The sequence below is a fragment of the Rhinichthys klamathensis genome, unplaced genomic scaffold, assembly GCF_029890125.1.
Source record: "Rhinichthys klamathensis goyatoka isolate OS25496 unplaced genomic scaffold, OSU_Roscu_1.1 h1tg000018l_1, whole genome shotgun sequence".
NCBI classification, from domain to species: domain Eukaryota; kingdom Metazoa; phylum Chordata; class Actinopteri; order Cypriniformes; family Leuciscidae; genus Rhinichthys; species Rhinichthys klamathensis.
The window spans coordinates 3429790-3444236 of NW_026606569.1; the positions used below are offsets into that span (position 1 = coordinate 3429790).

Here is a 14447-nt window from a genome sequence, read left to right on the forward strand (position 1 = left end):
GCGTGTATGTCCATGCCAAAACGAACCATCATCTTTTGCGTGTATGTCTACGCCGTTAAATGTCCGAGTGACTCCGCGTGTATGTGTACGCCGTTAAATGTCCGAGCGAAACGAAGCAAAACGTAGATCTACATCTGGGGAGCGATATTTTTTTTCCTAGGATGGTAGGGGAAGACTCATAAATGGTATTAACCCCAGTGACGGGTAGGTTTAGGGACGGGGTTGGGGTAGGTCATATATTTATATATACAGTTATGTACGTTAAGTCAACGGCGTTGATAAACACGCTGAAAAGCGATTTTGCGTGTTGATAGCACGCCAAAAATGGAAATACGAATTGGCGTGTCATATATACGCCATTTCATGAGATCAGTCTGATAAATGTTAGAGTCTTGTAGATAGATTTCTTTACTACGTGAAAAAAACAGCAGAATGCTCTGCCGTGTTAGTCAACCACAGAGGGTTCAGGTGTCCTTTTTGGTGTCCGTTTAGAAAAATGTTCCACACTTCTTGAGTGAATTCTCAAGTGGCAATTAAGGGATATTTTATATTTGAAACTCTTTCCACACTGATCACATGTGAAGGGCCTCTCTCCATTGTGAATTCTAGAGTGGACTTTAAGGTTTCCTTTATCACTGAAGCTCTTTCCACACAATATGCAGGTAAAAGGCTTCTCTCCAGTGTGAATTCTCATGTGGCCGTCAAGATGTTCTTTTTGAGTGAAACTCTTTCCACACTGTTGGCAGGTGAACGCCTTCTCTCCAGTGTGAATTCTCATGTGTTTTTTAAGGTTTCCTTTATCAGTGAAGCTCTTTCCACACAATTTGCAGGTATAAGGCTTCTCTCCAGTGTGAATATTCATGTGGCCTTTAAGGTGATATCTATCATTGAAGCTCTTTCCACACAATTTGCAGGAAAAAGGCTTCTCTCCAGTGTGAATTCTCATGTGTTTTTTAAGGTATCCTTTTTCAGCAAAGCTCTTTCCACACTGTTGGCAGGGAAAAGGCTTCTCTCCAGTGTGAATATTCATGTGGGTTTTAAGGTGTCCTTTTTCAGCAAAGTTCTTTCCACACTGTTTGCAGGTAAAAGGCTTCTCTCCAGTGTGAATTCTCATGTGGCCTTTAAGGTGATATCTATCATTGAAGCTCTTTCCACACTGTTGGCAGGGAAAAGGCTTCTCTCCAGTGTGAATGTTTACATGCCTGTTAAGGCCGTTTTTTTTGGTGAAACTCTTTCCACACTGATTACATCTGTATCGATTTGCTCCAATATGAATTTTCACGTGGAATTTAAGGTGTCGTTTTTCAGTGAAACTCGTTTTTTGTGAGGAAATCTTTTTAGTCTGTGAGCAACTAAAAGAGTTTTCTCCATTTGTGAAATCATGATGTTTCCCATACTGATCTTTCTCTTCCATTTCATTTAGTTCTTGACTCTCCACTTTCAGTGCCATCAGATCTAAAATAGACAAATACAAGTTAACCCCAGTTTAATGGCACAACAACAACATACATCAATACAAATTTAAGGCATTAAAAACAAACACATGTATGCTAGATCCTATACCCACTAAGCTACTGAAAGAGGTGGTTCAGAAAATGCTCTCAATACTTGTAACCCTTTTCTTACTATAGGACACGTTCCAAACTCTTTTTTTTTCATCATGTTTGAATTCTGTGTGTTCAGGAAACTGCCAAATGTATTATGGAAGTGATTTGGAATGCGAGTAATGCACTGGTAAAACATTTAAGTCACTGTTTGCATCATTGCAAACATGTGCTTTTAAGACTATGACAGTGAGTTCCAGAAGGCGAAAGAAGGGTGGACCAAACTGTGTGTGCCACCTTTGCTGTCAACAGCCAATCACAGCACTGGAAGTGAAAAGCACCAAATTGCAATCCTCCTCATCGGACGGGGATAAATGTACCCTTTCAAAAGACATTCCCCGAGTCTCCGGTCCATCCATTACGATGATAACAGACTAGGATATGATGGTGAAGAAATTTTCCCACCAGTTTATCGCCGTGTGTCAACACCAGTAACACCGGTATCAACGGTGCATTCATAACAGTGCAGATCAGAGTAAGCATTTTCAATTAATTCCTGAGCTTCCATAGGAATTAACTAAAAATCCTCACTCTGCTCCACGCCAGTGGACACACACCGTTATGAATGCCCGTGAGGCCATGCGCAGTGTACTTTCGAATTAGCGCCAATTCTGGGCCGACAATTGCTTGAAGGGTGGGTTCATTATTATTCTTAATGAAAAGCACAAACGACAAGAAAAACACAACTAATCCTCTATAGATTCCATTGTGGCGGGGGGGGGCGTGGTTCAGCGAAGTCTGTAGCGGGAGAGCGAGGGCGGAGCCGAGAGGTGAGTAAGTGGGTCAAGTTCAAATGACAAACACCTGTTTTTGATTTCAGTAATTGGCGTGAGGAAACCGCATATAAGCGGGCTGCGCTAATAACGAGGGAGAGAGAGAGACTGGAAGCTCGTGCACGCTGCCGATCGGGACGAATGATTTGTGAAGCTGTGAACAGTGGAAAGAGTGCTGCCTCGTCGGTAACCTGAGAAGCTGTAGTCAGCGGGAAGAGTATTGCCTTACATGTGAAATTGAGTGTTTTGTTTTGAGATAATTCTGAGAGCGCAAGAAAGCGCTGTAAAAGAGCATCATTAATAAAGTGCACAAGCTCCACTACTTGCCGACCCCGAGTCTCCTTCCATCCCCCACACACGAACTCTGAGCTACATCACACTGGTGCCGAAACCCGGGATGGAAGGAGAAGCCGCCGCCAGAACCACTCTGTCATCGCCGTTTGCGGATATCATCAACGTGCTCGCGGGACTCCACCAACAACACCAGGAGGCTCTGCTGAAGATGGAGGATCAGCAACAGCGCCGTTTCGAGGCACTCCTCCAGACCCAGCATGAGGACCGCGAGCAGTTCCGGAGCTGGCTAGACCGGGTGGCTTGGGCGTCTACATCATCGGCCCCGGCCACGGCCCTTCCCCTCCACAAGATGGGTCCCCAGGACGACCCGGAGGCGTTCCTGGACCTCTTCGAGAAGTCAGCCGAGGCCGGGAGCTGGCCGCCCGCGGACTGGCCCATGCGTCTGATCCCGCTGCTCTCGGGCGAAGCGTAGATCGCCGCCCAGCAGCTGCCAGTCCGCAACCTCCTGGTCTATGAAGACCTGAAACGCGCCATTCTTCAGCGGGTCGGCCGGTCCCCGGAGCAGAGTCGTCAGCAGTTCCGCTCTATGGAGTTCAGGGAATCCGGCCGGCCCTTTATCTTTGCGCAACAGCTCCGGGACGCGTGCCGCAGATGGCTGATGGCCGAGGCCCGCGACGTCGATGGAGTCATCGAGTTGGTGGTACTGGAACAGTTCATCGCCCGTCTGCCAAAGAAGACCGCACAGTGGGTCCAGTGCCACCGCCCGACGTCGCTGGGCCAGGCCATCCAATTGGCAGAGGATCAGCTGGTGGCGTGCCCAGGGGTCGGCGAACCCCTACCGACATCTCTTTCTCTCTCTCTCCCTTCTTCTCCCTCTCTCTCTCGCCCTGTCCCTGCTCCCAGGTCCCGAGGTGGCTTCCCACCACGCCAGGCGCCCCGCTGGAGGACCAGCCCTGCAGCTGATCCGGCCCCTGCATCACGGTGGTTAAGGTGCGGTGTGTGCACGGTGAGGTGGTGGGTTACCCCTTAGTGCCAGTCACTATCCAATTTCGGGGGAAAAAGCATAGTGTAGAGGTGGCAGTTAACCAGCACCTCCAGAACCCGTTGATTTTGGGAACCAATTGGCCGGGGTTTAAAACATTATTGGCTTATTTATGTACGGGTGCTTCGGGGATAAAAAGAAGGCAGGAGAAGAGAGCGGTGGTTCAGGTTGGAGAGGCTGTGCCGGGACCCTCGGGGTCTGTCTCAGAGGAACGGAGCGCTTTAGAAAGGGAAATCCTTTTTGAACGCGATGATTTTCCTCTGGAACATTCCCGAGATGAAACGCTTAAAAATGCGTTTGATCAGGTCCGCGTGATCGACGGACAGCCTGTCCACCCAGACCAACCGCTCTCGTATCCTTATTTTGCCGTGATAAAAGATAAGTTGTATCGGGTGACCCAGGATACCCAGACAAAACAAGATACAACTCAGTTGTTAGTTCCAAAGAGCCGCCGGGAAATGCTTTTTCAGACGGCTCACTGTAATCCGATGGCTGGGCATTTAGGGCAAGCAGCTACACTGAATCGCCTAATGACCCGATTTTTCTGGCCAGGCATTCACGAGAATGTGCGCAGGTGGTGCGCGTCTTGTCGTGAATGTCAGTTGGTGAATCCACCGGCCAACCGAAAAGCACCTTTGTGCCCCCTTCCATTAATAGAGGTCCCCTTTGAGAGGATTGCCATGGACCTCATCGGGCCGTTAGAACGATCCGCACGGGGGCATCGCTTTGCATTAGTTCTGGTGGATTATGCAACGCGATACCCCGAAGCAGTGCCGCTTCGCAACATTTCTGCTAAAAGTTTCAATTAATCTCCCGGGTGGGAATCCCGAAAGAGATTCTCACCGATCAGGGCACGGCGTTTATGTCACGCACAATTCGCGAACTATACGAATTATTGGGTATTAAATCGATTCGTACCAGCGTCTATCACCCACAAACAGACGGCTTGGTAGAACGATTTAATCGCACGTTGAAGTCCATGATTCGTAAGTTCGTACAGGAAGACGCCAAAAATTGGGATAAGTGGTTAGAACCCCTCTTGTTCGCTGTACGCGAGGTCCCCCAAGCCTCCACGGGGTTTTCCCCTTTCGAGCTGCTCTTTGGTTGCCAGCCCCGCGGGGTGCTGGATGTACTTAGGGAAGCTTGGGAGGACGGACCTTCGAATAGCAAAAACGAAATTCAATACGTCCTGGACCTGAGAACAAAACTCCACACGTTGGGGCGGCTCTCTATAGAGAATTTGTTACAGGCCCAGGACAAACAAAGTCGGCTGTACAACAGGGGGGCTAAACTACGTAAATTTGCACCGGGAGATAAAGTGCTTGTATTGCTTCCCACATCCAGCTCTAAATTACTCGCCAAGTGGCAAGGACCGTTTGTGGTCACACGGCGAATCGGGGATCTCAACTATGAGGTCCTTCGATCAGATAGGGACGGAACACATCAGATTTACCACCTCAACCTGTTAAAAAAGTGGAATGAGGCGGAGTCAGCGATGCTGGCGACGGTAGTGAGTGGGGAGGAGGATCTCGGGCCAGAGGCGAATTCAAAGTCTCAATCCTCCGCTCTGGCCATTTGCGGAGACCACCTCTCACCATCCCAGATCGCTGACATTCGAAACTTACAGACAGAGTTTGCTGATGTGTTCTCGCCCCTCCCTGGTCGAACAAACCTCATACAGCACCATGTTGAGACCGAACCGGGTGTGGTAGTACGCAGCCGGCCATATAGATTGCCTGAGCATAAAAAGAAAGTAGTTCAGGCTGAATTAGAGGCTATGCTGGATATGGGAGTAATAGAAGAATCCAACAGTGACTGGGCGAGCCCGATAGTTTTAGTGCCTAAAACTGACGGCTCAGTCGGTTCTGTGTGGATTATCGTAAGGTGAATGCTGTATCGAAGTTTGATGCATATCTAATGCCACAGGTGGACGAATTGCTTGATCGGCTCGGTACGGCTCGATTTTACTCGACACTGGATTTAACAAAGGGTTATTGGCAGATCCCCTTGTCTCCAATGACTAAAGAAAAAAACGCTTTCACGACACCGTTTGGATTACACCAATTTGTCACCCTTCCTTTCGGCTTGTTCGGGGCACCTGCCACCTTTTAGCGCCTGATGGATAGAATCCTCCGGCCGCATGCTGCATATGCCGCGGCATACTTGGATGATATTATCATCTATAGTAATGACTGGCAGCGGCATATGCAGCACTTGCGAGCTATCCTCAGGACGCTGCGAGGGGCGGGGCTCACGGCCAACCCAAAGAAGTGTGCGATTGGGCCCGTGGAAGTCAGGTATCTGGGCTTTCACTTGGGACATGGGCAGGTGCGTCCCCAAATTGATAAGACGGCAGCAGTTGCGACCTGTCCAAGACCTAAGACCAAAAAGGAGGTTAGACAGTTCCTGGGGCTAGCAGGATATTATAGAAGGTTTGAACCTAATTATTTGGACCTTGCTAGCCCGCTGACTGATCTAACTAAAAAGGAAGCACCAGATACCGTCCAGTGGACGGAGCAGTGTCAGCAGGCTTTCACCCAGATAAAGGCTGCCCTGTGTGGCGGGCCGCTATTACAGGCTCCTAACTTTTCTCTCCCTTTTTCCCTACAGACTGACGCGTCACAGCTCCCCGGCCTGAGACGGGCGGTGGGGGGTATGTGGCGGGGGGGGCGTGGTTCAGCGAAGTCTGTAGCGGGAGAGCGAGGGCGGAGCCGAGCGGTGAGTAAGTGGGTCAAGTTCAAATGACAAACACCTGTTTGTGATTTCAGTAATTGGCGTGAGGAAACCGCATATAAGCGGGCTGCGCTGATAACGAGGGAGAGAGAGAGACTGGAAGCTCGTGCACGCTGACGATCGGGACGAAAGGTTTATGAAGCTGTGAACAGTGGAAAGAGTGCTGCCTCGTCGGTAACCTGAGAAGCTGTAGTCAGCGGGAAGAGTATTGCCTTACATGTGAAATTGAGTGTTTTGTTTTGAGTTAATTCTGAGAGCGCAAGAAAGCGCTGTAAAAGAGCATCATTAATAAAGTGCACAAGCTCCACTACTTGCCGACCCCGAGTCTCCTTCCATCCCCCACACACGAACTCTGAGCTACATCACATCCATATTAAAATATCAAATCCAAAATATTGCCAAATAGGCCCTTTTAGAATTAGCTTTGAAACCAAATCTTTCACCAACGTCTTGTCAGTCAGCTCCTTGCTCTTGTAATAAATGAAATCTGACTACTGCTGCTGGTCTATGGTCCGACTCCCGTTCAGCTTATACTGCATTGAGCAGACACATTCAGCTTTTAATTAACAGATAGTCAAGTCAAGTCACGTTGATTTAAATAGCGCTTTATACAACACATATAGCTTTAAAGCAGCTTTACTAGGGCTGGGTATCGTAACAAAATGTTCGGTACCGATACCGATACCTTGACTTCGATACCGGTTCCTGAACGATACTTTTTTCGATACCAATTTTATGTAACCAGGTTTAACAATATAACATTACCTAATTTTTTTTTCAGTTTGTTGACTTTTTTACACTCATATTTTGAGTATGTAAAAAAGCACCAATGCTAAAGTTTTCTATGTTTCCTAATCATTTTACAACATGTATTCTTTACTTCAATGAGCTCATTGTTTCTGCTTTAACTTAATGCATTAATTAACGATGAAACTGAATGAAAATTAATTGAAATGCATTACACTGTCACCTCTGATAACAGATCACTCTAAATTGTAATTTAGACATGCATTTTCTGTAAAGCTGCTTTGAAACGATATGTATTGTGAAAAATGCTATACAAATAAATGTGAATTAAATTAAATATAGGCTACTGGGGGGCGGGATATATGCCTGCACGTGAAGCTTGCAGCAAAGCACTGGCAAAAGTAGCCTAATGATTATGGATGTGGAAACAATAGCAAGGAGATATTTTAATTGTTTATTAATGAACAAGTGTTTACTAATGGTGTGTTCACACCGAACGCGAATTTAATTATTTGTGCGAGTAGATTACATACATAGTCAATGCAAAGACGCGAATAGACGCATCATTCGCGCCGGGCGTCGCGAATGACGCGAATTGGGCGACGCGTTTGCCGCGAACGTCTTCCGCGCAAGTTGAAAAATTTGAACTCGAGCTGAAGATTCAAGCGTCGAACTAGACGCGATAGACGCGTATTTGACGCTCTATTCGCGTTCAATGTGAACACCATTACTCTCAAGTGTATTTTATGCGCTTCAGTGCCTAGATTTACCGTGTTGCCGGTCTTGGCAGCAATGATCTTGTCGAAAATATTGTATCGCGTGCATCTGGCATCGAGTCTGGCACATGACATAGGTACACTTTGGATCATTTCCACATATTTTCTATCTATCTATCTGGGTTGGGACGCACGCTTACACACACACACACACACACACACACACACACACACTGCAGCCTCACGTGCGACGAGCCGCGTCTCTGGGCAGCCGCGTAATCTAGTGTTTTTCCGCCACAGCCAATCATGCTGCATGCTTATTGTTTCACTGACGTTGACGAGATTAACCACTTAGGTACCGAAATGTGGTACCGAAAAACAAGACATGTTTCGATACTCGGTAGTATCGAGGCAATTCGGTCGGTACCTAAAAAGTACCGAACTCGGTACCCAGCCCTAAGCTTTACAGTGATGAACGAGAAAATTATTCAATGATGCAAACATAAATTCTTCTGTAAAGCAGCTCTAAAAAGAAAATAGTGTCATTATTCAGCTGACGTCAGTTCAGTGTCATTGGAGTTCTGTTAAAGGTGCAGTGTGTAACTTTTTTGAGTATCTATTAACAGAAATGCAATATGACATCCATAACTATGTGTTCAGTGGTGTATAAAGAACTTACTTAATAAACGTAATGTTTTTATTGCCTTAGAATGAGGCATTTATATCTACATAGGCGCGGGAATCCCCTTCTATGAAGGTCGCCATATTGTGACGTCATGTTTCTACTGTAGCCGAGAGCGAGTTGTCCTATAACAGACGAACAGTTATTCAACCGAACGTCTGGCTGCAATCTAAAAAAAAAAAAGGTTCGACTATCAGTCGACTACGGCAAAATCTAACGAATCAGATTCGACTATGAAAATCCTTAGTCGAAAACAGCCCTAGTTTTAATGTTATTCAAAATAATAGTTTTTAGGCTACTTCTGTTTTATTTTGCCTTATTTAATGAAATGGAATTTCATGGAAGTCGGCTCTTCTCAGGTTGGAGGGTTCTATAATTGTGCATTTCATTTACTTAATATTTTCTTTTTTTCTATTTTATGTTCTTGTTACGCTGAGAAAAGGGAATGTGCTAATACTCCGAGAGCATTTACATATTTCACACTTTTATGTATATTCCCAATAAATATATCTTTACATAAAAATAAGTAGATATTGGGTTTAATGTTACTCAAAATAATTGTTTTAAAGCAATTTAATTTAATGCGTGACGTCGCAATAACAAATGTTCAACATGGAAGTCGGATCTTCTCAGGTTGAAGTAGCATTAGTATTTGTCTGGTCATGTGATCTCAACATGTCTGTCCACATGAGGCGACCCATGTCAAATATAACCACTTTATTTAGGACACTCTTCAAAAATATCACTCATTTCTGTAGAGCTGGACATTTTTATAAGGATCAAATGACTGAGTTCAGCTTTGAGAATGAAACCAACCTGTGTGTTCCTCCGTTTCTTCTTGTTTCACACTGAAGGTTTCTTCAATCTTGAAGTCTTCACTCTCCTCTTTAATACACGTCATGTTTATAATGGATCTCAGTTGCCTCATCAGGAGTTTCTCTGTGTTTGGACACTGTCCTGTTTAATATGAGAAAAATTAACAGAAAGAAAAATAAATGCAAACTAAATCTCTGAGAGCATCTCAGTCAGATCTAGTTCAGTAGTTCAGTTCACTGGTAAGAGAGTCAGTCAGAGAGAGAGAGTTAATGGACTTAAATCACCTGATCAGACAAAAAAAAAAAAAAACACTCCAAAACTAGCACAATTTTTTTTGATAAAATAACAAAAATTACACCGTTGGTTTATATTTAGACAATATAATTTGTACTATATTTATTTATTTGTAGATTACATTTAAAAGATTACAATATTTGCAGCTGGTTAGTAAAAGTTGTCATTACTTGTTTGTGTTGATCCGTGTTTGAGGTGATTCGATCGAGTCGACACAGTGAATCATTCTGTGTAGCGATTGATTGATTCAGTTGACTCTTGAGTTTCAAAAGCTCCGTTTCTCACATCACTACTTGCAAGTAGCGGGATTCATGTTTATGCTAAACTAATTCAGGATATAGGGAGCGAAAAAAAACGCACCTTTTCTGCTACTCATGTATGGATTTGCTTAACTCGCACAAAAAACGTTCAATAATGTTAGATAACTCATTATAATGTAACATTCAATATTAATTAACTTATTTTACATAACCTGTAAAAGATATTAAATTGATTCAACGGTTTGCATTAATTTAAACACTTTAAAATGCTTAAAACAAACCTTTCTTCAGCCGAATCACAACATAATGCAGGAGCGCGGCGCAACCTTATGACGTCACATCTCCTCTCCAAAATAAAAGTCCTGAAAACAAAAGCTGCGTTGGTAAAATACACATTTAAATTAATCTTAATCACTAATAACTACCACTTAAAAAGTCTAAACTACATCGAATATGTGAGATTCTGTAAATGGCACTTATGTGCAGAAAACATTTACAAGGAGTGGGGAACCTTTTTCAATAACAAACCAATTATTGATTGATGCATTTTGTGTGTGGAAAGATTGACAGACCATTTTTGTTTTTGATGAAGCTCTAACAAAAAACAATAAAAATAAAAGATCAGGGCCACAGACAAATAAATAAATAAATGCAACAACCATTTGGTAACATTTTGCAATAGGTTATCAATTTTGCTAAATTAATGCAATTGTGCAAAATTAAATAACAAAAATAGTTGTGTCCTCTGATTTATTTTCCTTATAGTGGATGAGTGTGGTGGAAATCTGTTTAACACACATGAACAACATTTATATTATTTTTTGGTAACACTTTACAATGAGGTTTTATTAGTTACATTAGTTAACTACTTTAGTTAACATGAACTAAGAATGAGCAATACTTCTACAGCAGTAATTCATCTTAGTTAATATTAATTTCAACATTCTTAAAATCAAATATTGTATTTTTTAACATTAGTTAATGCACTGTGAACTAAGGGTGCTTTCACACCTGTAGTTCGGTTCATTTGGTCCGGACTAAGGGCGAAAAATGATACTTTGTATCATTTTCAGGCGTTTTGGTTCCTTTTCACACCACACTGATTGCTCTGGTCCGAATCAGATGATGAGTTGATGAAACGAACCAAAATGCAGTCACGTGACAACATCCACATCACTCGTTGGCCAGAGGTAACTGCACTTCGATTGGTCAGAATCAACGTGCGGGAAAATTCCAGAGCTCCCGGAAGTAAACAAAGAGGAGGAAAATCCGGCAGACAGCGTTTGACTATGGAGAGTCTACGACTGCGTGGGCTGATAGTATCCCTGGTCATAGTATATTACTTTAGGCAAACAATTACATTTCATAATGAATCGAGGATGCGGCTTGAACAAAATGTTTTAATGCACTGCACGCGGCGAAGTCGCACCTCCTCAGAACTCCACGTTTGTCCGCGAGCTGCATGCTAGTGCAAAATGTCAACAAACATTATTCCTCATCCCATAAAACACAGCGCGGCTGACTACGGCAGCTGGTTTAGTCCAAAAATACGCAGTTCTCTGACAGTTGGGTCTGTTCGAGTTCGGATCACGTTCTCACCACAAACGAACCGCTCCAGAGTTCGTTTGAAAGCGTACCGAGACCACCTCTTCGAGGAGGTCTCGGTACGCTTGTTTGGTCCGCTTTTGGTGCGCACCCGAGTGCGATTGCTGCTTTCACACCTACCCAAACGAACCGCACCAATTCGGAAAACGAACTCTAGTGCGATTCAACCGAACTAAACAAGGCAGGTGTGAAAGCACCCTAACATGAATGTAAGGACTGGGCTAAAAGGGTGAATCTGAATACCTAAATGCATCCTGCTAAAGACCCAAAAAGACTGAATGTAACACACACACACACACACACACACACACACACACACACACACACACACACACACACACACACACACACACACGAGCCCTTCCCTCCCCCAACACACGAGTGAAGCTCCTGTTACAAAGTTTATAACCCATCGGAATGTCGCAGAATGTCTCTGAACAAAGAGATGGACATTTCTGTTGGGTAAAGACATAAAAACCATTGAATATATTTTGTTAAATGTATATGTGTTTTTCCCCATGTCACAGTGAAATATCTTTGTTTGGCCACGCCATAAATAGACATTAGAAATACCTTCTTTATGCATATTAAATACCTCTGTATTTTTCCTTTGACTTTCATATGATGTGTTTGACACCTCTAAAATGCTCATGGAACGGGCTATCTGAATATGCAAAGAGATATAAAGTAAAGTGTATTTTTAATAGGTTTTACCGCCATTGAAGATTCAAACTGTTAAACTATACACCCTCCTTGAACACACCCCTCTACCACGAGGGGCACGTTCTTCCAAACAAAGGACAATAAACCAAGGGTTCCCGCGTGCAACATCCATTCCCCGATTGGCCCAGTGAACAGGAAGGGGATGGATTCCTCCGAGGTGATAAATGTAGGAGCGCGGCTCCGCCCAACTCTTCTCTTGCAGTCTGACCGTCTCAGAGAAACATGTGATGCTAGCGATCTCCTCATGGAGATCTGATCCCACCATGGATCTTTTCTTTTGTTCGTCTAAAGTTCGTCTCTTCTTTAACTTACTCCCGAGTTCGCCTCCCAGGAAAGGAAATGGACTTTGCCGAACTATTTCCTCGGGTAACGTCACCTCAAAGACTTTAAGCCTTTCAAACACTCGCGCCGAATGCCAACGACCGCCACGTGATCCCCCATGGAACAAAGGCGCCACGCGCAAGCGGCCAACCATGCACGCGCCGGGACGGGCCGTGCAAAAACGCTGCAGCCGCGCTCCACACGACGCGCGCAAGCAGGACAGGACCTTCGTTCAACATGCAGGCCGCTCAAGGAACGCAGCAACACATGAGAGAACCCTTCCACATGCAAGTAAATTTGGGTTACCCTGTTTTCAGAGCATTAAGAATGTGTTTTCGTGTTGTTTCAGAAGGTTGATGTCGAGGTTTACAATTTACCAGCTCTGTCTCTCTCCCTCGCTCTCTCTCACCAACTTTCTCCCTTTCTCTCTCTCTCTCTCTCTCTCTCTCTCTCCAACTCATGTTTACATGGGTACCAATTGTCTAAACGCCCCGCGTCGTCTTAGTTTGTGTTTAATGTTTGTAAATACATGTATCATTGTAGTAAATGCTTAAGTAGTCATGCCTCTATTAAATTAATTATATATTCATTTTGATTGATGTGCTGTCTCTTTGCTCAATTTCAAGTCCCTTAAGTGCAAAAGGTCTTATGCTACATGCTTACTAAAATTAAAAATACCTTAAAGAGAATGTGTTGTGTTTATAGGGCGGGAAACCCAATTCTTCTGGCCAGAGAATTGCGTTTCCTGAAATCCTATAAAGTAAGATGATATTGTGGATCCCACAAATATTATCCTGACAATTGAGCTAATTCATTTTACCTGTTTGTGAAACATGGTCCATGTAATTAACTACAATCAACTTGTGGTTAATTTCCGGGATTCACACGTATGCATGCAGGTAAGATGACAGATCCTCCCTTAGAGGGAGATTAAATTTAATGTAAGACTGATCTAATCCAAACATGTATGAATAATTATTAATTACCAATTATTAATTATGATATGCAAATTCCCCACGGATTAGATCCGCCCTGAATCCTTACATGAACAAACAATGAACAGCTGTGTTGTTAATAATTAACATTAACAAAGATGAATAAATACTGTACCAAATTTCTACGAGTCTCTGCACCTCCTCACAACTCCAAGTTTGTCTGCGAGCTGACATGAGGCTTAGGTGCTGAAGTGTAAACCGTCAACAAACATCCCATAATGCACAGCACAGCTGACTAAGGCAGCTGGTTTTGTCAAAAAAAGCCCAGTTCTATAGGCAGTTGGGTCTGTCCAACCCAGGGCCGGCGATTGCTATAGGCGAACTAGGCGGTTGCCTAGGGCGACAAATGTGTTGGGGGCGCGGGCGTCCTCTAGTGTCGCCCTAGGCCTACTTCCCCTTAGCGAAACAAAAACATGTTTATTAAACATGATCATCCTAAAAGGCGCCCCTCAGCCATACGTTTAATTACTTGTCAACCTGATTATTAGATTGAATGGATGATTATTGTCGATCATTAAAGGGGCGGGGGTTAATTGCGTTACGTTACGTTCTATGGTTACGTTAGGCAAGTGCTCGGCTGCTGCGCGCGCTGATCGAAAATGAAGCGGTCTAAACCCTCTGGTGCACAGGGACAAAAACGGAGAAAGCAACAAGATAAAAAGAAAGCCCAGTATAGAGGTAAGTCTTCTCATCTCAGCCATTAAGGTGTCAAATGTTCTGGCCATCGGGACTACGGGAGATTCCCGCGGGGCCGACGTGCTTTTTGGGGCGATACATCTCATACTTTTATTTTTCAATGTTTTTATTTTTGTCTTAACGGCCCATAAAACTCGTACATTGGT

At 44.1% G+C, this 14447-nt stretch overlaps 1 pseudogene; it reads right to left on the bottom strand.

Moving 5' to 3' along the window:
• Positions 1 to 433: 433 nt before the first annotated feature.
• Positions 434 to 14447, bottom strand: part of LOC130071000 (zinc finger protein 160-like) — a 34253-nt pseudogene continuing 20239 nt past the window's right edge.